The sequence below is a fragment of the Apostichopus japonicus genome, chromosome 2, assembly GCF_037975245.1.
Source record: "Apostichopus japonicus isolate 1M-3 chromosome 2, ASM3797524v1, whole genome shotgun sequence".
In the NCBI taxonomy this organism is placed as follows: Eukaryota; Metazoa; Echinodermata; class Holothuroidea; order Aspidochirotida; family Stichopodidae; genus Apostichopus; species Apostichopus japonicus.
The window spans coordinates 1,375,175-1,401,360 of record NC_092562.1 but is presented as its reverse complement, the minus strand read 5'-3'; the positions used below and the strand labels follow the sequence as shown (position 1 = coordinate 1,401,360).

At 34.8% G+C, this 26,186-nt stretch overlaps 1 long non-coding RNA gene across 1 annotated transcript in view; it reads left to right on the top strand.

Annotated features, from left to right (window-relative positions):
• LOC139972619 (uncharacterized) overlaps positions 1 to 26,186 on the top strand; it is a 168,681-nt gene that overhangs the window by 109,414 nt on the left and 33,081 nt on the right. The gene's annotated exons all lie outside the window — the stretch shown is intronic.

The following is a 26,186-nucleotide window of genomic DNA, read 5'->3' as shown; positions in this document are numbered from 1 at the left end:
CAATGCCACTTTAAACTTCATGAAAAGCAGCTTATAAGCTTATGAAATTTGAGAAGTGTCATTTTTGGGCCAAATTTGATCATTTTGTAAGGCTATACCCTTATGATTTTTCTCAATTTTGGCCCAAATCGTGACTTTTTCATTTCTTTCCAAAATTATGCGTGGGATCGTTGGCGCCATTCTGATTACCTGTCAGTCAATAATAATCTCATAATCCGTTCCTTTGTTGCAAAAATAGACAATAATTATGACGAAATGTCGAATATGATTTGGATAGTTTCAGGGATATAATTCCATACAATGCCACTTTAAACTTCATGAAAAGCAGCTTATAAGCTACGGGAATCCGAAATCTGCGTCCAAAATGAAATTTGAGAAGTGTCATTTTTGGGCCAAATTTGATCATTTTGTAAGGCTATACCCTTATGATTTTTCTCAATTTTGGCCCAAATCGTGACTTTTTCATTTCTTTCCAAAATCATGCTTGGGATCGTTGGCGCCATTCTGATTACCTGTCAGTCAATAATAATCTCATAATCCGTCCCTTTGTTGCAAAAATAGACAATAATTATGACGAAATGTCGAATTTGATTTGAATAGTTTCAGGGACTGTAATTCCATACAATGCCACTTTAAACTTCATGAAAAGCAGCTTATAAGCTACGGGAATCCGAAATCTGCGTCCAAAATGAAATTTGAGAAGTGTCATTTTTGGGCCAAATTTGATCATTTTGTAAGGCTATACCCTTATGATTTTTCTCAATTTTGGCCCAAATCGTGACTTTTTCATTTCTTTCCAAAATCATGCGTGGGATCGTTGGCGCCATTCTGATTACCTGTCAGTCAATAATAATCTCATAATCCGTCCCTTTGTTGCAAAAATAGACAATAATTATGACGAAATGTCGAATATGATTTGAATAGTTTCAGGGACTATAATTCCATACAATGCCACTTTAAACTTCATGAAAAGCAGCTAATAAGCTTATGAAATTTGAGAAGTGTCATTTTTGGGCCAAATTTGATCATTTTGTAAGGCTATACCCTTATGATTTTTCTCAATTTTGGCCCAAATCGTGACATTTTCATTTCTTTCCAAAATCATGCGTGGGATCGTTGGCGCCATTCTGATTACCTGTCAGTCAATAATAATCTCATAATCCGTTCCTTTGTTGCAAAAATAGACAATAATTATGACGAAATATCGAATATGATTTGAATAGTTTCAGGGACTATAATTCCATACAATGCCACTTTAAACTTCATGAAAAGCAGCTTATAAGCTACGGGAATCCGAAATCTGCGTCCAAAATGAAATTTGAGAAGTGTCATTTTTGGGCCAAATTTGATCATTTTGTAAGGCTATACCCTTATGATTTTTCTCAATTTTGGCCCAAATCGTGACTTTTTCATTTCTTTCCAAAATCATGCGTGGGATCGTTGGCGCCATTCTGATTACCTGTCAGTCAATAATAATCTCATAATCCGTTCCTTTGTTGCAAAAATAGACAATAATTATGACGAAATATCGAATTTGATTTGAATAGTTTCAGGGACTATAATTCCATACAATGCCACTTTAAACTTCATGAAAAGCAGCTTATAAGCTACGGGAATCCGAAATCTGCGTCCAAAATGAAATTTGAGAAGTGTCATTTTTGGGCCAAATTTGATCATTTTGTAAGGCTATACCCTTATGATTTTTCTCAATTTTGGCCCAAATCGTGATTTTTTTCATTTCTTTCCAAAATCATGCGTGGGATCGCTGGCGCCATTCTGATTACCTGTCAGTCAATAATAATCTCATAATCCGTTCCTTTGTTGCAAAAATAGACAATAATTATGACGAAATATCGAATATGATTTGAATAGTTTCAGGGACTATAATTCCATACAATGCCACTTTAAACTTCATGAAAAGCAGCTTATAAGCTACGGGAATCCGAAATCTGCGTCCAAAATGAAATTTGAGAAGTGTCATTTTTGGGCCAAATTTGATCATTTTGTAAGGCTATACCCTTATGATTTTTCTCAATTTTGGCCCAAATCGTGACTTTTTCATTTCTTTCCAAAATCATGCTTGGGATCGTTGGCGCCATTCTGATTACCTGTCAGTCAATAATAATCTCATAATCCGTCCCTTTGTTGCAAAAATAGACAATAATTATGACGAAATGTCGAATATGATTTGAATAGTTTCAGGGACTATAATTCCATACAATGCCACTTTAAACTTCATGAAAAGCAGCTAATAAGCTTATGAAATTTGAGAAGTGTCATTTTTGGGCCAAATTTGATCATTTTGTAAGGCTATACCCTTATGATTTTTCTCAATTTTGGCCCAAATCGTGACTTTTTCATTTCTTTCCAAAATTATGCGTGGGATCGTTGGCGCCATTCTGATTACCTGTCAGTCAATAATAATCTCATAATCCGTTCCTTTGTTGCAAAAATAGACAATAATTATGACGAAATGTCGAATATGATTTGGATAGTTTCAGGGATATAATTCCATACAATGCCACTTTAAACTTCATGAAAAGCAGCTTATAAGCTACGGGAATCCGAAATCTGCGTCCAAAATGAAATTTGAGAAGTGTCATTTTTGGGCCAAATTTGATCATTTTGTAAGGCTATACCCTTATGATTTTTCTCAATTTTGGCCCAAATCGTGACTTTTTCATTTCTTTCCAAAATCATGCTTGGGATCGTTGGCGCCATTCTGATTACCTGTCAGTCAATAATAATCTCATAATCCGTCCCTTTGTTGCAAAAATAGACAATAATTATGACGAAATGTCGAATTTGATTTGAATAGTTTCAGGGACTGTAATTCCATACAATGCCACTTTAAACTTCATGAAAAGCAGCTTATAAGCTACGGGAATCCGAAATCTGCGTCCAAAATGAAATTTGAGAAGTGTCATTTTTGGGCCAAATTTGATCATTTTGTAAGGCTATACCCTTATGATTTTTCTCAATTTTGGCCCAAATCGTGACTTTTTCATTTCTTTCCAAAATCATGCGTGGGATCGTTGGCGCCATTCTGATTACCTGTCAGTCAATAATAATCTCATAATCCGTCCCTTTGTTGCAAAAATAGACAATAATTATGACGAAATGTCGAATATGATTTGAATAGTTTCAGGGACTATAATTCCATACAATGCCACTTTAAACTTCATGAAAAGCAGCTAATAAGCTTATGAAATTTGAGAAGTGTCATTTTTGGGCCAAATTTGATCATTTTGTAAGGCTATACCCTTATGATTTTTCTCAATTTTGGCCCAAATCGTGACATTTTCATTTCTTTCCAAAATCATGCGTGGGATCGTTGGCGCCATTCTGATTACCTGTCAGTCAATAATAATCTCATAATCCGTTCCTTTGTTGCAAAAATAGACAATAATTATGACGAAATATCGAATATGATTTGAATAGTTTCAGGGACTATAATTCCATACAATGCCACTTTAAACTTCATGAAAAGCAGCTTATAAGCTACGGGAATCCGAAATCTGCGTCCAAAATGAAATTTGAGAAGTGTCATTTTTGGGCCAAATTTGATCATTTTGTAAGGCTATACCCTTATGATTTTTCTCAATTTTGGCCCAAATCGTGACTTTTTCATTTCTTTCCAAAATCATGCGTGGGATCGTTGGCGCCATTCTGATTACCTGTCAGTCAATAATAATCTCATAATCCGTTCCTTTGTTGCAAAAATAGACAATAATTATGACGAAATATCGAATTTGATTTGAATAGTTTCAGGGACTATAATTCCATACAATGCCACTTTAAACTTCATGAAAAGCAGCTTATAAGCTACGGGAATCCGAAATCTGCGTCCAAAATGAAATTTGAGAAGTGTCATTTTTGGGCCAAATTTGATCATTTTGTAAGGCTATACCCTTATGATTTTTCTCAATTTTGGCCCAAATCGTGATTTTTTTCATTTCTTTCCAAAATCATGCGTGGGATCGCTGGCGCCATTCTGATTACCTGTCAGTCAATAATAATCTCATAATCCGTTCCTTTGTTGCAAAAATAGACAATAATTATGACGAAATATCGAATATGATTTGAATAGTTTCAGGGACTATAATTCCATACAATGCCACTTTAAACTTCATGAAAAGCAGCTTATAAGCTACGGGAATCCGAAATCTGCGTCCAAAATGAAATTTGAGAAGTGTCATTTTTGGGCCAAATTTGATCATTTTGTAAGGCTATACCCTTATGATTTTTCTCAATTTTGGCCCAAATCGTGACTTTTTCATTTCTTTCCAAAATCATGCTTGGGATCGTTGGCGCCATTCTGATTACCTGTCAGTCAATAATAATCTCATAATCCGTCCCTTTGTTGCAAAAATAGACAATAATTATGACGAAATGTCGAATATGATTTGAATAGTTTCAGGGACTATAATTCCATACAATGCCACTTTAAACTTCATGAAAAGCAGCTTATAAGCTTATGAAATTTGAGAAGTGTCATTTTTGGGCCAAATTTGATCATTTTGTAAGGCTATACCCTTATGATTTTTCTCAATTTTGGCCCAAATCGTGACTTTTTCATTTCTTTCCAAAATCATGCGTGGGATCGTTGGCGCCATTCTGATTACCTGTCAGTCAATAATAATCTCATAATCCGTCCCTTTGTTGCAAAAATAGACAATAATTATGACGAAATGTCGAATATGATTTGGATAGTTTCAGGGACTATAATTCCATACAATGCCACTTTAAACTTCATGAAAAGCAGCTTATAAGCTACGGGAATCCGAAATCTGCGTCCAAAATGAAATTTGAGAAGTGTCATTTTTGGGCCAAATTTGATCATTTTGTAAGGCTATACCCTTATGATTTTTCTCAATTTTGGCCCAAATCGTGACTTTTTCATTTCTTTCCAAAATCATGCTTGGGATCGTTGGCGCCATTCTGATTACCTGTCAGTCAATAATAATCTCATAATCCGTCCCTTTGTTGCAAAAATAGACAATAATTATGACGAAATGTCGAATATGATTTGAATAGTTTCAGGGACTATAATTCCATACAATGCCACTTTAAACTTCATGAAAAGCAGCTTATAAGCTTATGAAATTTGAGAAGTGTCATTTTTGGGCCAAATTTGATCATTTTGTAAGGCTATACCCTTATGATTTTTCTCAATTTTGGCCCAAATCGTGACTTTTTCATTTCTTTCCAAAATCATGCGTGGGATCGCTGGCGCCATTCTGATTACCTGTCAGTCAATAATAATCTCATAATCCGTCCCTTTGTTGCAAAAATAGACAATAATTATGACGAAATGTCGAATATGATTTGGATAGTTTCAGGGACTATAATTCCATACAATGCCACTTTAAACTTCATGAAAAGCAGCTTATAAGCTACGGGAATCCGAAATCTGCGTCCAAAATGAAATTTGAGAAGTGTCATTTTTGGGCCAAATTTGATCATTTTGTAAGGCTATACCCTTATGATTTTTCTCAATTTTGGCCCAAATCGTGACTTTTTCATTTCTTTCCAAAATCATGCGTGGGATCGTTGGCGCCATTCTGATTACCTGTCAGTCAATAATAATCTCATAATTCGTTCCTTTGTTGCAAAAATAGACAATAATTATGACGAAATATCGAATATGATTTGAATAGAGTCAGGGACTATAATTCCATACAATGCCACTTTAAACTTCATGAAAAGCAGCTTATAAGCTACGGGAATCCGAAATCTGCGTCCAAAATGAAATTTGAGAAGTGTCATTTTTGGGCCAAATTTGATCATTTTGTTCATTTGATCATTTTGATCAATTTGATCAATTTTGATCAATTTGATCATTTATGATTTTTCTCAATTTTGGCCCAAATCGTGACTTTTTCATTTCTTTCCAAAATCATGCGTGGGATCGTTGGCGCCATTCTGATTACCTGTCAGTCAATAATAATCTCATAATCCGTTCCTTTGTTGCAAAAATAGACAATAATTATGACGAAATATCGAATTTGATTTGAATAGTTTCAGGGACTATAATTCCATACAATGCCACTTTAAACTTCATGAAAAGCAGCTTATAAGCTACGGGAATCCGAAATCTGCGTCCAAAATGAAATTTGAGAAGTGTCATTTTTGGGCCAAATTTGATCATTTTGTAAGGCTAAACCCTTATGATTTTTCTCAATTTTGGCCCAAATCGTGACTTTTTCATTTCTTTCCAAAATCATGCGTGGGATCGTTGGCGCCATTCTGATTACCTGTCAGTCAATAATAATCTCATAATCCGTTCCTTTGTTGCAAAAATAGACAATAATTATGACGAAATATCGAATATGATTTGAATAGTTTCAGGGACTATAATTCCATACAATGCCACTTTAAACTTCATGAAAAGCAGCTTATAAGCTACGGGAATCCGAAATCTGCGTCCAAAATGAAATTTGAGAAGTGTCATTTTTGGGCCAAATTTGATCATTTTGTAAGGCTATACCCTTATGATTTTTCTCAATTTTGGCCCAAATCGTGACTTTTTCATTTCTTTCCAAAATCATGCGTGGGATCGTTGGCGCCATTCTGATTACCTGTCAGTCAATAATAATCTCATAATCCGTTCCTTTGTTGCAAAAATAGACAATAATTATGACGAAATATCGAATTTGATTTGAATAGTTTCAGGGACTGTAATTCCATACAATGCCACTTTAAACTTCATGAAAAGCAGCTTATAAGCTACGGGAATCCGAAATCTGCGTCCAAAATGAAATTTGAGAAGTGTCATTTTTGGGCCAAATTTGATCATTTTGTAAGGCTATATACCCTTATGATTTTTCTCAATTTTGGCCCAAATCGTGACTTTTTCATTTCTTTCCAAAATCATGCGTGGGATCGTTGGCGCCATTCTGATTACCTGTCAGTCAATAATAATCTCATAATTCGTTCCTTTGTTGCAAAAATAGACAATAATTATGACGAAATGTCGAATATGATTTGAATAGTTTCAGGGACTATAATTCCATACAATGCCACTTTAAACTTCATGAAAAGCAGCTTATAAGCTACGGGAATCCGAAATCTGCGTCCAAAATGAAATTTGAGAAGTGTCATTTTTGGGCCAAATTTGATCATTTTGTAAGGCTATACCCTTATGATTTTTCTCAATTTTGGCCCAAATCGTGACTTTTTCATTTCTTTCCAAAATCATGCGTGGGATCGTTGGCGCCATTCTGATTACCTGTCAGTCAATAATAATCTCATAATCCGTTCCTTTGTTGCAAAAATAGACAATAATTATGACGAAATATCGAATTTGATTTGAATAGTTTCAGGGACTATAATTCCATACAATGCCACTTTAAACTTCATGAAAAGCAGCTTATAAGCTACGGGAATCCGAAATCTGCGTCCAAAATGAAATTTGAGAAGTGTCATTTTTGGGCCAAATTTGATCATTTTGTAAGGCTAAACCCTTATGATTTTTCTCAATTTTGGCCCAAATCGTGACTTTTTCATTTCTTTCCAAAATCATGCGTGGGATCGTTGGCGCCATTCTGATTACCTGTCAGTCAATAATAATCTCATAATCCGTTCCTTTGTTGCAAAAATAGACAATAATTATGACGAAATATCGAATATGATTTGAATAGTTTCAGGGACTATAATTCCATACAATGCCACTTTAAACTTCATGAAAAGCAGCTTATAAGCTTATGAAATTTGAGAAGTGTCATTTTTGGGCCAAATTTGATCATTTTGTAAGGCTATACCCTTATGATTTTTCTCAATTTTGGCCCAAATCGTGACTTTTTCATTTCTTTCCAAAATCATGCGTGGGATCGTTGGCGCCATTCTGATTACCTGTCAGTCAATAATAATCTCATAATCCGTTCCTTTGTTGCAAAAATAGACAATAATTATGACGAAATATCGAATATGATTTGAATAGTTTCAGGGACTATAATTCCATACAATGCCACTTTAAACTTCATGAAAAGCAGCTTATAAGCTTATGAAATTTGAGAAGTGTCATTTTTGGGCCAAATTTGATCATTTTGTAAGGCTATACCCTTATGATTTTTCTCAATTTTGGCCCAAATCGTGACTTTTTCATTTCTTTCCAAAATCATGCGTGGGATCGTTGGCACTTTAAACTTCATGAAAAGCAGCTTATAAGCTACGGGAATCCGAAATCTGCGTCCAAAATGAAATTTGAGAAGTGTCATTTTTGGGCCAAATTTGATCATTTTGTAAGGCTATACCCTTATGATTTTTCTCAATTTTGGCCCAAATCGTGACTTTTTCATTTCTTTCCAAAATCATGCGTGGGATCGTTGGCGCCATTCTGATTACCTGTCAGTCAATAATAATCTCATAATTCGTTCCTTTGTTGCAAAAATAGACAATAATTATGACGAAATGTCGAATATGATTTGAATAGTTTCAGGGACTATAATTCCATACAATGCCACTTTAAACTTCATGAAAAGCAGCTTATAAGCTACGGGAATCCGAAATCTGCGTCCAAAATGAAATTTGAGAAGTGTCATTTTTGGGCCAAATTTGATCATTTTGTAAGGCTATACCCTTATGATTTTTCTCAATTTTGGCCCAAATCGTGACTTTTTCATTTCTTTCCAAAATCATGCGTGGGATCGTTGGCGCCATTCTGATTACCTGTCAGTCAATAATAATCTCATAATCCGTTCCTTTGTTGCAAAAATAGACAATAATTATGACGAAATATCGAATATGATTTGAATAGTTTCAGGGACTATAATTCCATACAATGCCACTTTAAACTTCATGAAAAGCAGCTTATAAGCTACGGGAATCCGAAATCTGCGTCCAAAATGAAATTTGAGAAGTGTCATTTTTGGGCCAAATTTGATCATTTTGTAAGGCTAAACCCTTATGATTTTTCTCAATTTTGGCCCAAATCGTGACTTTTTCATTTCTTTCCAAAATCATGCGTGGGATCGTTGGCGCCATTCTGATTACCTGTCAGTCAATAATAATCTCATAATCCGTTCCTTTGTTGCAAAAATAGACAATAATTATGACGAAATATCGAATATGATTTGAATAGTTTCAGGGACTATAATTCCATACAATGCCACTTTAAACTTCATGAAAAGCAGCTTATAAGCTACGGGAATCCGAAATCTGCGTCCAAAATGAAATTTGAGAAGTGTCATTTTTGGGCCAAATTTGATCATTTTGTAAGGCTAAACCCTTATGATTTTTCTCAATTTTGGCCCAAATCGTGACTTTTTCATTTCTTTCCAAAATCATGCGTGGGATCGTTGGCGCCATTCTGATTACCTGTCAGTCAATAATAATCTCATAATCCGTTCCTTTGTTGCAAAAATAGACAATAATTATGACGAAATATCGAATATGATTTGAATAGTTTCAGGGACTATAATTCCATACAATGCCACTTTAAACTTCATGAAAAGCAGCTTATAAGCTACGGGAATCCGAAATCTGCGTCCAAAATGAAATTTGAGAAGTGTCATTTTTGGGCCAAATTTGATCATTTTGTAAGGCTATACCCTTATGATTTTTCTCAATTTTGGCCCAAATCGTGACTTTTTCATTTCTTTCCAAAATCATGCGTGGGATCGTTGGCGCCATTCTGATTACCTGTCAGTCAATAATAATCTCATAATTCGTTCCTTTGTTGCAAAAATAGACAATAATTATGACGAAATGTCGAATATGATTTGAATAGTTTCAGGGACTATAATTCCATACAATGCCACTTTAAACTTCATGAAAAGCAGCTTATAAGCTACGGGAATCCGAAATCTGCGTCCAAAATGAAATTTGAGAAGTGTCATTTTTGGGCCAAATTTGATCATTTTGTAAGGCTATACCCTTATGATTTTTCTCAATTTTGGCCCAAATCGTGACTTTTTCATTTCTTTCCAAAATCATGCGTGGGATCGTTGGCGCCATTCTGATTACCTGTCAGTCAATAATAATCTCATAATCCGTTCCTTTGTTGCAAAAATAGACAATAATTATGACGAAATATCGAATATGATTTGAATAGTTTCAGGGACTATAATTCCATACAATGCCACTTTAAACTTCATGAAAAGCAGCTTATAAGCTACGGGAATCCGAAATCTGCGTCCAAAATGAAATTTGAGAAGTGTCATTTTTGGGCCAAATTTGATCATTTTGTAAGGCTAAACCCTTATGATTTTTCTCAATTTTGGCCCAAATCGTGACTTTTTCATTTCTTTCCAAAATCATGCGTGGGATCGTTGGCGCCATTCTGATTACCTGTCAGTCAATAATAATCTCATAATCCGTTCCTTTGTTGCAAAAATAGACAATAATTATGACGAAATATCGAATATGATTTGAATAGTTTCAGGGACTATAATTCCATACAATGCCACTTTAAACTTCATGAAAAGCAGCTTATAAGCTACGGGAATCCGAAATCTGCGTCCAAAATGAAATTTGAGAAGTGTCATTTTTGGGCCAAATTTGATCATTTTGTAAGGCTAAACCCTTATGATTTTTCTCAATTTTGGCCCAAATCGTGACTTTTTCATTTCTTTCCAAAATCATGCGTGGGATCGTTGGCGCCATTCTGATTACCTGTCAGTCAATAATAATCTCATAATCCGTTCCTTTGTTGCAAAAATAGACAATAATTATGACGAAATATCGAATATGATTTGAATAGTTTCAGGGACTATAATTCCATACAATGCCACTTTAAACTTCATGAAAAGCAGCTTATAAGCTACGGGAATCCGAAATCTGCGTCCAAAATGAAATTTGAGAAGTGTCATTTTTGGGCCAAATTTGATCATTTTGTAAGGCTAAACCCTTATGATTTTTCTCAATTTTGGCCCAAATCGTGACTTTTTCATTTCTTTCCAAAATCATGCGTGGGATCGTTGGCGCCATTCTGATTACCTGTCAGTCAATAATAATCTCATAATCCGTTCCTTTGTTGCAAAAATAGACAATAATTATGACGAAATATCGAATATGATTTGAATAGTTTCAGGGACTATAATTCCATACAATGCCACTTTAAACTTCATGAAAAGCAGCTTATAAGCTTATGAAATTTGAGAAGTGTCATTTTTGGGCCAAATTTGATCATTTTGTAAGGCTATACCCTTATGATTTTTCTCAATTTTGGCCCAAATCGTGACTTTTTCATTTCTTTCCAAAATCATGCGTGGGATCGTTGGCGCCATTCTGATTACCTGTCAGTCAATAATAATCTCATAATCCGTTCCTTTGTTGCAAAAATAGACAATAATTATGACGAAATATCGAATATGATTTGAATAGTTTCAGGGACTATAATTCCATACAATGCCACTTTAAACTTCATGAAAAGCAGCTTATAAGCTTATGAAATTTGAGAAGTGTCATTTTTGGGCCAAATTTGATCATTTTGTAAGGCTATACCCTTATGATTTTTCTCAATTTTGGCCCAAATCGTGACTTTTTCATTTCTTTCCAAAATCATGCGTGGGATCGTTGGCACTTTAAACTTCATGAAAAGCAGCTTATAAGCTACGGGAATCCGAAATCTGCGTCCAAAATGAAATTTGAGAAGTGTCATTTTTGGGCCAAATTTGATCATTTTGTAAGGCTATACCCTTATGATTTTTCTCAATTTTGGCCCAAATCGTGACTTTTTCATTTCTTTCCAAAATCATGCGTGGGATCGTTGGCGCCATTCTGATTACCTGTCAGTCAATAATAATCTCATAATTCGTTCCTTTGTTGCAAAAATAGACAATAATTATGACGAAATGTCGAATATGATTTGAATAGTTTCAGGGACTATAATTCCATACAATGCCACTTTAAACTTCATGAAAAGCAGCTTATAAGCTACGGGAATCCGAAATCTGCGTCCAAAATGAAATTTGAGAAGTGTCATTTTTGGGCCAAATTTGATCATTTTGTAAGGCTATACCCTTATGATTTTTCTCAATTTTGGCCCAAATCGTGACTTTTTCATTTCTTTCCAAAATCATGCGTGGGATCGTTGGCGCCATTCTGATTACCTGTCAGTCAATAATAATCTCATAATCCGTTCCTTTGTTGCAAAAATAGACAATAATTATGACGAAATATCGAATATGATTTGAATAGTTTCAGGGACTATAATTCCATACAATGCCACTTTAAACTTCATGAAAAGCAGCTTATAAGCTACGGGAATCCGAAATCTGCGTCCAAAATGAAATTTGAGAAGTGTCATTTTTGGGCCAAATTTGATCATTTTGTAAGGCTAAACCCTTATGATTTTTCTCAATTTTGGCCCAAATCGTGACTTTTTCATTTCTTTCCAAAATCATGCGTGGGATCGTTGGCGCCATTCTGATTACCTGTCAGTCAATAATAATCTCATAATCCGTTCCTTTGTTGCAAAAATAGACAATAATTATGACGAAATATCGAATATGATTTGAATAGTTTCAGGGACTATAATTCCATACAATGCCACTTTAAACTTCATGAAAAGCAGCTTATAAGCTACGGGAATCCGAAATCTGCGTCCAAAATGAAATTTGAGAAGTGTCATTTTTGGGCCAAATTTGATCATTTTGTAAGGCTATACCCTTATGATTTTTCTCAATTTTGGCCCAAATCGTGACTTTTTCATTTCTTTCCAAAATCATGCGTGGGATCGTTGGCGCCATTCTGATTACCTGTCAGTCAATAATAATCTCATAATCCGTTCCTTTGTTGCAAAAATAGACAATAATTATGACGAAATATCGAATATGATTTGAATAGTTTCAGGGACTGTAATTCCATACAATGCCACTTTAAACTTCATGAAAAGCAGCTTATAAGCTACGGGAATCCGAAATCTGCGTCCAAAATGAAATTTGAGAAGTGTCATTTTTGGGCCAAATTTGATCATTTTGTAAGGCTATACCCTTATGATTTTTCTCAATTTTGGCCCAAATCGTGACTTTTTCATTTCTTTCCAAAATCATGCGTGGGATCGTTGGCGCCATTCTGATTACCTGTCAGTCAATAATAATCTCATAATCCGTTCCTTTGTTGCAAAAATAGACAATAATTATGACGAAATGTCGAATATGATTTGAATAGTTTCAGGGACTATAATTCCATACAATGCCACTTTAAACTTCATGAAAAGCAGCTTATAAGCTACGGGAATCCGAAATCTGCGTCCAAAATGAAATTTGAGAAGTGTCATTTTTGGGCCAAATTTGATCATTTTGTAAGGCTATACCCTTATGATTTTTCTCAATTTTGGCCCAAATCGTGACTTTTTCATTTCTTTCCAAAATCATGCGTGGGATCGCTGGCGCCATTCTGATTACCTGTCAGTCAATAATAATCTCATAATCCGTTCCTTTGTTGCAAAAATAGACAATAATTATGACGAAATATCGAATATGATTTGAATAGTTTCGGGACTGTAATTCCATACAATGCCACTTTAAACTTCATGAAAAGCAGCTTATAAGCTACGGGAATCCGAAATCTGCGTCCAAAATGAAATTTGAGAAGTGTCATTTTTGGGCCAAATTTGATCATTTTGTAAGGCTATACCCTTATGATTTTTCTCAATTTTGGCCCAAATCGTGACTTTTTCATTTCTTTCCAAAATCATGCGTGGGATCGTTGGCGCCATTCTGATTACCTGTCAGTCAATAATAATCTCATAATCCGTTCCTTTGTTGCAAAAATAGACAATAATTATGACGAAATGTCGAATATGATTTCAATAGTTTCAGGGACTATAATTCCATACAATGCCACTTTAAACTTCATGAAAAGCAGCTTATAAGCTACGGGAATCCGAAATCTGCGTCCAAAATGAAATTTGAGAAGTGTCATTTTTGGGCCAAATTTGATCATTTTGTAAGGCTATACCCTTATGATTTTTCTCAATTTTGGCCCAAATCGTGACTTTTTCATTTCTTTCCAAAATCATGCGTGGGATCGTTGGCGCCATTCTGATTACCTGTCAGTCAATAATAATCTCATAATCCGTTCCTTTGTTGCAAAAATAGACAATAATTATGACGAAATATCGAATATGATTTGAATAGTTTCAGGGACTATAATTCCATACAATGCCACTTTAAACTTCATGAAAAGCAGCTTATAAGCTACGGGAATCCGAAATCTGCGTCCAAAATGAAATTTGAGAAGTGTCATTTTTGGGCCAAATTTGATCATTTTGTAAGGCTATACCCTTATGATTTTTCTCAATTTTGGCCCAAATCGTGACTTTTTCATTTCTTTCCAAAATCATGCGTGGGATCGTTGGCGCCATTCTGATTACCTGTCAGTCAATAATAATCTCATAATCCGTTCCTTTGTTGCAAAAATAGACAATAATTATGACGAAATATCGAATATGATTTGAATAGTTTCAGGGACTGTAATTCCATACAATGCCACTTTAAACTTCATGAAACGCAGCTTATAAGCTACGGGAATCCGAAATCTGCGTCCAAAATGAAATTTGAGAAGTGTCATTTTTGGGCCAAATTTGATCATTTTGTAAGGCTATACCCTTATGATTTTTCTCAATTTTGGCCCAAATCGTGACTTTTTCATTTCTTTCCAAAATCATGCGTGGGATCGTTGGCGCCATTCTGATTACCTGTCAGTCAATAATAATCTCATAATCCGTTCCTTTGTTGCAAAAATAGACAATAATTATGACGAAATGTCGAATATGATTTCAATAGTTTCAGGGACTATAATTCCATACAATGCCACTTTAAACTTCATGAAAAGCAGCTTATAAGCTACGGGAATCCGAAATCTGCGTCCAAAATGAAATTTGAGAAGTGTCATTTTTGGGCCAAATTTGATCATTTTGTAAGGCTATACCCTTATGATTTTTCTCAATTTTGGCCCAAATCGTGACTTTTTCATTTCTTTCCAAAATCATGCGTGGGATCGCTGGCGCCATTCTGATTACCTGTCAGTCAATAATAATCTCATAATCCGTTCCTTTGTTGCAAAAATAGACAATAATTATGACGAAATGTCGAATATGATTTGAATAGTTTCAGGGACTATAATTCCATACAATGCCACTTTAAACTTCATGAAAAGCAGCTTATAAGCTACGGGAATCCGAAATCTGCGTCCAAAATAAAATTTGAGAAGTGTCATTTTTGGGCCAAATTTGATCATTTTGTAAGGCTATACCCTTATGATTTTTCTCAATTTTGGCCCAAATCGTGACTTTTTCATTTCTTTCCAAAATCATGCGTGGGATCGCTGGCGCCATTCTGATTACCTGTCAGTCAATAATAATCTCATAATCCGTCCCTTTGTTGCAAAAATAGACAATAATTATGACGAAATGTCGAATATGATTTCAATAGTTTCAGGGACTATAATTCCATACAATGCCACTTTAAACTTCATGAAAAGCAGCTTATAAGCTACGGGAATCCGAAATCTGCGTCCAAAATAAAATTTGAGAAGTGTCATTTTTGGGCCAAATTTGATCATTTTGTAAGGCTATACCCTTATGATTTTTCTCAATTTTGGCCCAAATCGTGACTTTTTCATTTCTTTCCAAAATCATGCGTGGGATCGTTGGCGCCATTCTGATTACCTGTCAGTCAATAATAATCTCATAATCCGTTCCTTTGTTGCAAAAATAGACAATAATTATGACGAAATATCGAATATGATTTGAATAGTTTCAGGGACTATAATTCCATACAATGCCACTTTAAACTTCATGAAAAGCAGCTTATAAGCTACGGGAATCCGAAATCTGCGTCCAAAATGAAATTTGAGAAGTGTCATTTTTGGGCCAAATTTGATCATTTTGTAAGGCTATACCCTTATGATTTTTCTCAATTTTGGCCCAAATCGTGACTTTTTCATTTCTTTCCAAAATCATGCGTGGGATCGTTGGCGCCATTCTGATTACCTGTCAGTCAATAATAATCTCATAATCCGTTCCTTTGTTGCAAAAATAGACAATAATTATGACGAAATATCGAATTTGATTTGAATAGTTTCAGGGACTATAATTCCATACAATGCCACTTTAAACTTCATGAAAAGCAGCTTATAAGCTACGGGAATCCGAAATCTGCGTCCAAAATGAAATTTGAGAAGTGTCATTTTTGGGCCAAATTTGATCATTTTGTAAGGCTATACCCTTATGATTTTTCTCAATTTTGGCCCAAATCGTGACTTTTTCATTTCTTTCCAAAATCATGCGTGGGATCGTTGGCGCCATTCTGATTACCTGTCAGTCAATAATAATCTCATAATCCGTTCCTTTGTTGCAAAAATAGACAATAATTATGACGAAATATCGAATATGATTTGAATAGTTTCAGGGACTATAATTCCATACAATGCCACTTTAAACTTCATGAAAAGCAGCTTATAAGCTACGGGAATCCGAAATCTGCGTCCAAAATGAAATTTGAGAAGTGTCATTTTTGGGCCAAATTTGATCATTTTGTAAGGCTATACCCTTATGATTTTTCTCAATTTTGGCCCAAATCGTGACTTTTTCATTTCTTTCCAAAATCATGCGTGGGATCGTTGGCGCCATTCTGATTACCTGTCAGTCAATAATAATCTCATAATCCGTTCCTTTGTTGCAAAAATAGACAATAATTATGACGAAATATCGAATATGATTTGAATAGTTTCAGGGACTATAATTCCATACAATGCCACTTTAAACTTCATGAAAAGCAGCTTATAAGCTACGGGAATCCGAAATCTGCGTCCAAAATGAAATTTGAGAAGTGTCATTTTTGGGCCAAATTTGATCATTTTGTAAGGCTATACCCTTATGATTTTTCTCAATTTTGGCCCAAATCGTGACTTTTTCATTTCTTTCCAAAATCATGCGTGGGATCGTTGGCGCCATTCTGATTACCTGTCAGTCAATAATAATCTCATAATCCGTTCCTTTGTTGCAAAAATAGACAATAATTATGACGAAATATCGAATATGATTTGAATAGTTTCAGGGACTATAATTCCATACAATGCCACTTTAAACTTCATGAAAAGCAGCTTATAAGCTACGGGAATCCGAAATCTGCGTCCAAAATGAAATTTGAGAAGTGTCATTTTTGGGCCAAATTTGATCATTTTGTAAGGCTCTACCCTTATGATTTTTCTCAATTTTGGCCCAAATCGTGACTTTTTCATTTCTTTCCAAAATCATGCGTGGGATCGTTGGCGCCATTCTGATTACCTGTCAGTCAATAATAATCTCATAATCCGTTCCTTTGTTGCAAAAATAGACAATAATTATGACGAAATGTCGAATATGATTTCAATAGTTTCAGGGACTATAATTCCATACAATGCCACTTTAAACTTCATGAAAAGCAGCTTATAAGCTACGGGAATCCGAAATCTGCGTCCAAAATGAAATTTGAGAAGTGTCATTTTTGGGCCAAATTTGATCATTTTGTAAGGCTATACCCTTATGATTTTTCTCAATTTTGGCCCAAATCGTGACTTTTTCATTTCTTTCCAAAATCATGCGTGGGATCGTTGGCGCCATTCTGATTACCTGTCAGTCAATAATAATCTCATAATCCGTTCCTTTGTTGCAAAAATAGACAATAATTATGACGAAATATCGAATATGATTTGAATAGTTTCAGGGACTATAATTCCATACAATGCCACTTTAAACTTCATGAAAAGCAGTTTATAAGCTACGGGAATCCGAAATCTGCGTCCAAAATGAAATTTGAGAAGTGTCATTTTTGGGCCAAATTTGATCATTTTGTAAGGCTATACCCTTATGATTTTTCTCAATTTTGGCCCAAATCGTGACTTTTTCATTTCTTTCCAAAATCATGCGTGGGATCGTTGGCGCCATTCTGATTACCTGTCAGTCAATAATAATCTCATAATCCGTTCCTTTGTTGCAAAAATAGACAATAATTATGACGAAATATCGAATATGATTTGAATAGTTTCAGGGACTATAATTCCATACAATGCCACTTTAAACTTCATGAAAAGCAGCTTATAAGCTACGGGAATCCGAAATCTGCGTCCAAAATGAAATTTGAGAAGTGTCATTTTTGGGCCAAATTTGATCATTTTGTAAGGCTATACCCTTATGATTTTTCTCAATTTTGGCCCAAATCGTGACTTTTTCATTTCTTTCCAAAATCATGCGTGGGATCGTTGGCGCCATTCTGATTACCTGTCAGTCAATAATAATCTCATAATCCGTTCCTTTGTTGCAAAAATAGACAATAATTATGACGAAATATCGAATTTGATTTGAATAGTTTCAGGGACTATAATTCCATACAATGCCACTTTAAACTTCATGAAAAGCAGCTTATAAGCTACGGGAATCCGAAATCTGCGTCCAAAATGAAATTTGAGAAGTGTCATTTTTGGGCCAAATTTGATCATTTTGTAAGGCTATACCCTTATGATTTTTCTCAATTTTGGCCCAAATCGTGACTTTTTTCATTTCTTTCCAAAATCATGCGTGGGATCGCTGGCGCCATTCTGATTACCTGTCAGTCAATAATAATCTCATAATCCGTCCCTTTGTTGCAAAAATAGACAATAATTATGACGAAATATCGAATATGATTTGAATAGTTTCAGGGACTATAATTCCATACAATGCCACTTTAAACTTCATGAAAAGCAGTTTATAAGCTACGGGAATCCGAAATCTGCGTCCAAAATGAAATTTGAGAAGTGTCATTTTTGGGCCAAATTTGATCATTTTGTAAGGCTATACCCTTATGATTTTTCTCAATTTTGGCCCAAATCGTGACTTTTTCATTTCTTTCCAAAATCATGCGTGGGATCGTTGGCGCCATTCTGATTACCTGTCAGTCAATAATAATCTCATAATCCGTTCCTTTGTTGCAAAAATAGACAATAATTATGACGAAATATCGAATATGATTTGAATAGTTTCAGGGACTATAATTCCATACAATGCCACTTTAAACTTCATGAAAAGCAGCTTATAAGCTACGGGAATCCGAAATCTGCGTCCAAAATGAAATTTGAGAAGTGTCATTTTTGGGCCAAATTTGATCATTTTGTAAGGCTATACCCTTATGATTTTTCTCAATTTTGGCCCAAATCGTGACTTTTTCATTTCTTTCCAAAATCATGCGTGGGATCGTTGGCGCCATTCTGATTACCTGTCAGTCAATAATAATCTCATAATCCGTTCCTTTGTTGCAAAAATAGACAATAATTATGACGAAATATCGAATTTGATTTGAATAGTTTCAGGGACTATAATTCCATACAATGCCACTTTAAAGTTCATGAAAAGCAGCTTATAAGCTACGGGAATCCGAAATCTGCGTCCAAAATGAAATTTGAGAAGTGTCATTTTTGGGCCAAATTTGATCATTTTGTAAGGCTATACCCTTATGATTTTTCTCAATTTTGGCCCAAATCGTGACTTTTTCATTTCTTTCCAAAATCATGCGTGGGATCGTTGGCGCCATTCTGATTACCTGTCAGTCAATAATAATCTCATAATCCGTTCCTTTGTTGCAAAAATAGACAATAATTATGACGAAATGTCGAATATGATTTGAATAGTTTCAGGGACTATAATTCCATACAATGCCACTTTAAACTTCATGAAAAGCAGCTTATAAGCTACGGGAATCCGAAATCTGCGTCCAAAATGAAATTTGAGAAGTGTCATTTTTGGGCCAAATTTGATCATTTTGTAAGGCTATACCCTTATGATTTTTCTCAATTTTGGCCCAAATCGTGACTTTTTCATTTCTTTCCAAAATCATGCGTGGGATCGTTGGCGCCATTCTGATTACCTGTCAGTCAATAATAATCTCATAATCCGTTCCTTTGTTGCAAAAATAGACAATAATTATGACGAAATGTCGAATATGATTTGAATAGTTTCAGGGACTATAATTCCATACAATGCCACTTTAAACTTCATGAAAAGCAGCTTATAAGCTACGGGAATCCGAAATCTGCGTCCAAAATGAAATTTGAGAAGTGTCATTTTTGGGCCAAATTTGATCATTTTGTAAGGCTATACCCTTATGATTTTTCTCAATTTTGGCCCAAATCGTGACTTTTTCATTTCTTTCCAAAATCATGCGTGGGATCGTTGGCGCCATTCTGATTACCTGTCAGTCAATAATAATCTCATAATCCGTTCCTTTGTTGCAAAAATAGACAATAATTATGACGAAATATCGAATATGATTTGAATAGTTTCAGGGACTATAATTCCATACAATGCCACTTTAAACTTCATGAAAAGCAGCTTATAAGCTACGGGAATCCGAAATCTGCGTCCAAAATGAAATTTGAGAAGTGTCATTTTTGGGCCAAATTTGATCATTTTGTAAGGCTATACCCTTATGATTTTTCTCAATTTTGGCCCAAATCGTGACTTTTTCATTTCTTTCCAAAATCATGCGTGGGATCGCTGGCGCCATTCTGATTACCTGTCAGTCAATAATAATCTCATAATCCGTTCCTTTGTTGCAAAAATAGACAATAATTATGACGAAATATCGAATATGATTTCAATAGTTTCAGGGACTATAATTCCATACAATGCCACTTTAAACTTCATGAAAAGCAGCTTATAAGCTACGGGAATCCGAAATCTGCGTCCAAAATGAAATTTGAGAAGTGTCATTTTTGGGCCAAATTTGATCATTTTGTAAGGCTCTACCCTTATGATTTTTCTCAATTTTGGCCCAAATCGTGACTTTTTCATTTCTTTCCAAAATCATGCGTGGGATCGTTGGCGCCATTCTGATTACCTGTCAGTCAATAATAATCTCATAATCCGTTCCTTTGTTGCAAAAATAGACAATAATTATGACGAAATGTCGAATATGATTTGAATAGTTTCAGGGACTATAATTCCATACAATGCCACTTTAAACTTCATGAAAAGCAGCTTATAAGCTACGGGAATCCGAAATCTGCGTCCAAAATGAAATTTGAGAAGTGTCATTTTTGGGCCAAATTTGATCATTTTGTAAGGCTATACCCTTATGATTTTTCTCAATTTTGGCCCAAATCGTGACTTTTTCATTTCTTTCCAAAATCATGCGTGGGATCGTTGGCGCCATTCTGATTACCTGTCAGTCAATAATAATCTCATAATCCGTTCCTTTGTTGCAAAAATAGACAATAATTATGACGAAATGTCGAATATGATTTGAATAGTTTCAGGGACTATAATTCCATACAATGCCACTTTAAACTTCATGAAAAGCAGCTTATAAGCTACGGGAATCCGAAATCTGCGTCCAAAATGAAATTTGAGAAGTGTCATTTTTGGGCCAAATTTGATCATTTTGTAAGGCTATACCCTTATGATTTTTCTCAATTTTGGCCCAAATCGTGACTTTTTCATTTCTTTCCAAAATCATGCGTGGGATCGTTGGCGCCATTCTGATTACCTGTCAGTCAATAATAATCTCATAATCCGTTCCTTTGTTGCAAAAATAGACAATAATTATGACGAAATGTCGAATATGATTTCAATAGTTTCAGGGACTATAATTCCATACAATGCCACTTTAAACTTCATGAAAAGCAGCTTATAAGCTACGGGAATCCGAAATCTGCGTCCAAAATGAAATTTGAGAAGTGTCATTTTTGGGCCAAATTTGATCATTTTGTAAGGCTATACCCTTATGATTTTTCTCAATTTTGGCCCAAATCGTGACTTTTTCATTTCTTTCCAAAATCATGCGTGGGATCGTTGGCGCCATTCTGATTACCTGTCAGTCAATAATAATCTCATAATCCGTTCCTTTGTTGCAAAAATAGACAATAATTATGACGAAATATCGAATATGATTTCAATAGTTTCAGGGACTATAATTCCATACAATGCCACTTTAAACTTCATGAAAAGCAGTTTATAAGCTACGGGAATCCGAAATCTGCGTCCAAAATGAAATTTGAGAAGTGTCATTTTTGGGCCAAATTTGATCATTTTGTAAGGCTATACCCTTATGATTTTTCTCAATTTTGGCCCAAATCGTGACTTTTTCATTTCTTTCCAAAATCATGCGTGGGATCGTTGGCGCCATTCTGATTACCTGTCAGTCAATAATAATCTCATAATCCGTTCCTTTGTTGCAAAAATAGACAATAATTATGACGAAATATCGAATATGATTTCTATAGTTTCAGGGACTATAATTCCATACAATGCCACTTTAAACTTCATGAAAAGCAGCTTATAAGCTACGGGAATCCGAAATCTGCGTCCAAAATGAAATTTGAGAAGTGTCATTTTTGGGCCAAATTTGATCATTTTGTAAGGCTCTACCCTTATGATTTTTCTCAATTTTGGCCCAAATCGTGACTTTTTCATTTCTTTCCAAAATCATGCGTGGGATCGTTGGCGCCATTCTGATTACCTGTCAGTCAATAATAATCTCATAATCCGTTCCTTTGTTGCAAAAATAGACAATAATTATGACGAAATGTCGAATATGATTTCAATAGTTTCAGGGACTATAATTCCATACAATGCCACTTTAAACTTCATGAAAAGCAGCTTATAAGCTACGGGAATCCGAAATCTGCGTCCAAAATGAAATTTGAGAAGTGTCATTTTTGGGCCAAATTTGATCATTTTGTAAGGCTATACCCTTATGATTTTTCTCAATTTTGGCCCAAATCGTGACTTTTTCATTTCTTTCCAAAATCATGCGTGGGATCGTTGGCGCCATTCTGATTACCTGTCAGTCAATAATAATCTCATAATCCGTTCCTTTGTTGCAAAAATAGACAATAATTATGACGAAATGTCGAATATGATTTCAATAGTTTCAGGGACTATAATTCCATACAATGCCACTTTAAACTTCATGAAAAGCAGCTTATAAGCTACGGGAATCCGAAATCTGCGTCCAAAATGAAATTTGAGAAGTGTCATTTTTGGGCCAAATTTGATCATTTTGTAAGGCTATACCCTTATGATTTTTCTCAATTTTGGCCCAAATCGTGACTTTTTTCATTTCTTTCCAAAATCATGCGTGGGATCGTTGGCGCCATTCTGATTACCTGTCAGTCAATAATAATCTCATAATCCGTTCCTTTGTTGCAAAAATAGACAATAATTATGACGAAATGTCGAATATGATTTCAATAGTTTCAGGGACTATAATTCCATACAATGCCACTTTAAACTTCATGAAAAGCAGCTTATAAGCTACGGGAATCCGAAATCTGCGTCCAAAATGAAATTTGAGAAGTGTCATTTTTGGGCCAAATTTGATCATTTTGTAAGGCTATACCCTTATGATTTTTCTCAATTTTGGCCCAAATCGTGACTTTTTCATTTCTTTCCAAAATCATGCGTGGGATCGTTGGCGCCATTCTGATTACCTGTCAGTCAATAATAATCTCATAATCCGTTCCTTTGTTGCAAAAATAGACAATAATTATGACGAAATATCGAATATGATTTGAATAGTTTCAGGGACTATAATTCCATACAATGCCACTTTAAACTTCATGAAAAGCAGCTTATAAGCTACGGGAATCCGAAATCTGCGTCCAAAATGAAATTTGAGAAGTGTCATTTTTGGGCCAAATTTGATCATTTTGTAAGGCTATACCCTTATGATTTTTCTCAATTTTGGCCCAAATCGTGACTTTTTCATTTCTTTCCAAAATCATGCGTGGGATCGTTGGCGCCATTCTGATTACCTGTCAGTCAATAATAATCTCATAATCCGTTCCTTTGTTGCAAAAATAGACAATAATTATGACGAAATGTCGAATATGATTTGAATAGTTTCAGGGACTATAATTCCATACAATGCCACTTTAAACTTCATGAAAAGCAGCTTATAAGCTACGGGAATCCGAAATCTGCGTCCAAAATGAAATTTGAGAAGTGTCATTTTTGGGCCAAATTTGATCATTTTGTAAGGCTATACCCTTATGATTTTTCTCAATTTTGGCCCAAATCGTGACTTTATCATTTCTTTCCAAAATCATGCGTGGGATCGTTGGCGCCATTCTGATTACCTGTCAGTCAATAATAATCTCATAATCCGTTCCTTTGTTGCAAAAATAGACAATAATTATGACGAAATGTCGAATATGATTTGAATAGTTTCAGGGACTATAATTCCATACAATGCCACTTTAAACTTCATGAAAAGCAGCTTATAAGCTACGGGAATCCGAAATCTGCGTCCAAAATGAAATTTGAGAAGTGTCATTTTTGGGCCAAATTTGATCATTTTGTAAGGCTATACCCTTATGATTTTTCTCAATTTTGGCCCAAATCGTGACTTTTTCATTTCTTTCCAAAATCATGCGTGGGATCGTTGGCGCCATTCTGATTACCTGTCAGTCAATAATAATCTCATAATCCGTTCCTTTGTTGCAAAAATAGACAATAATTATGACGAAATGTCGAATATGATTTCAATAGTTTCAGGGACTATAATTCCATACAATGCCACTTTAAACTTCATGAAAAGCAGCTTATAAGCTACGGGAATCCGAAATCTGCGTCCAAAATGAAATTTGAGAAGTGTCATTTTTGGGCCAAATTTGATCATTTTGTAAGGCTATACCCTTATGATTTTTCTCAATTTTGGCCCAAATCGTGACTTTTTCATTTCTTTCCAAAATCATGCGTGGGATCGTTGGCGCCATTCTGATTACCTGTCAGTCAATAATAATCTCATAATCCGTTCCTTTGTTGCAAAAATAGACAATAATTATGACGAAATGTCGAATATGATTTCAATAGTTTCAGGGACTATAATTCCATACAATGCCACTTTAAACTTCATGAAAAGCAGCTTATAAGCTACGGGAATCCGAAATCTGCGTCCAAAATGAAATTTGAGAAGTGTCATTTTTGGGCCAAATTTGATCATTTTGTAAGGCTATACCCTTATGATTTTTCTCAATTTTGGCCCAAATCGTGACTTTTTCATTTCTTTCCAAAATCATGCGTGGGATCGTTGGCGCCATTCTGATTACCTGTCAGTCAATAATAATCTCATAATCCGTTCCTTTGTTGCAAAAATAGACAATAATTATGACGAAATGTCGAATATGATTTCAATAGTTTCAGGGACTATAATTCCATACAATGCCACTTTAAACTTCATGAAAAGCAGCTTATAAGTTACGGGAATCCGAAATCTGCGTCCAAAATGAAATTTGAGAAGTGTCATTTTTGGGCCAAATTTGATCATTTTGTAAGTTTTCTTAATTTTCTCAATTTTGGCCCAAATCGTGACTTTTTCATTTCTTTCCAAAATCATGCGTGGGATCGTTGGCGCCATTCTGATTACCTGTCAGTCAATAATAATCTCATAATCCGTCCCTTTGTTGCAAAAAATAGACAATAATTATGAAAAGCAGCTTATAAGCTACGGGAATCCGAAATGAAAAGCTTCATGATTCCAATGGCTTCAGCGAGTTCAGAAACACATTTCTCTCTAGATAAAAGTGAATTTGTGTTCAATTTACGCTTTCAAACAAATATGTTTTGAAATTATGATATAAAGTTTTAATATTCAAAGCAAACTGTCTTGATAAGTAAAATATATCACTAATTTTACACGATTATAGCCTGAAATCAAATCAGAAGGGCGTCATCCGTTTTCCTTATCAGTTTGGAGGGATTTGAAAAAGTCACGATTTTGGTCGAAATTTGAGAAAATCATAAGGGTATAACCTTACCAAAAAATAGGACGAAAAAGTCAAGTTTCTCGTATTCAGTCTCGATAATTTCAATGGCTTCAGTGAGTTCAGAAACACATTTCTCGCTAGATAAAAGTGAATTTCTGTTCAATTTACTCTTTCAAACAAATATGTTTTGAAATTATGAAATAAAGTTTTAAAATTCAAAGGAAACTGTCTTTTTAAGTAAAATATGTCGCTAATTTTACACGATTATAGCCTGATATCAAATCAGAAGGGCGCCATCCGTTTTCCTCATCAGTTTGGAGAGATTTGAAAAAGTCGCGATTTTGGTCGAAATTTGAGAAAACCATAAGGGCCTTACCAAAAGCCTTACCAAAAATAGGACGAAAAAGTCAAGTTTCTCACATTTCAGTCTCGATGATTCCAATGGCTTCAGAGAGTTCAGAAACACATTTCCCTCTTGTTTAAGTGAATTTCTGTTCAATTTTCGCTTTCAAACA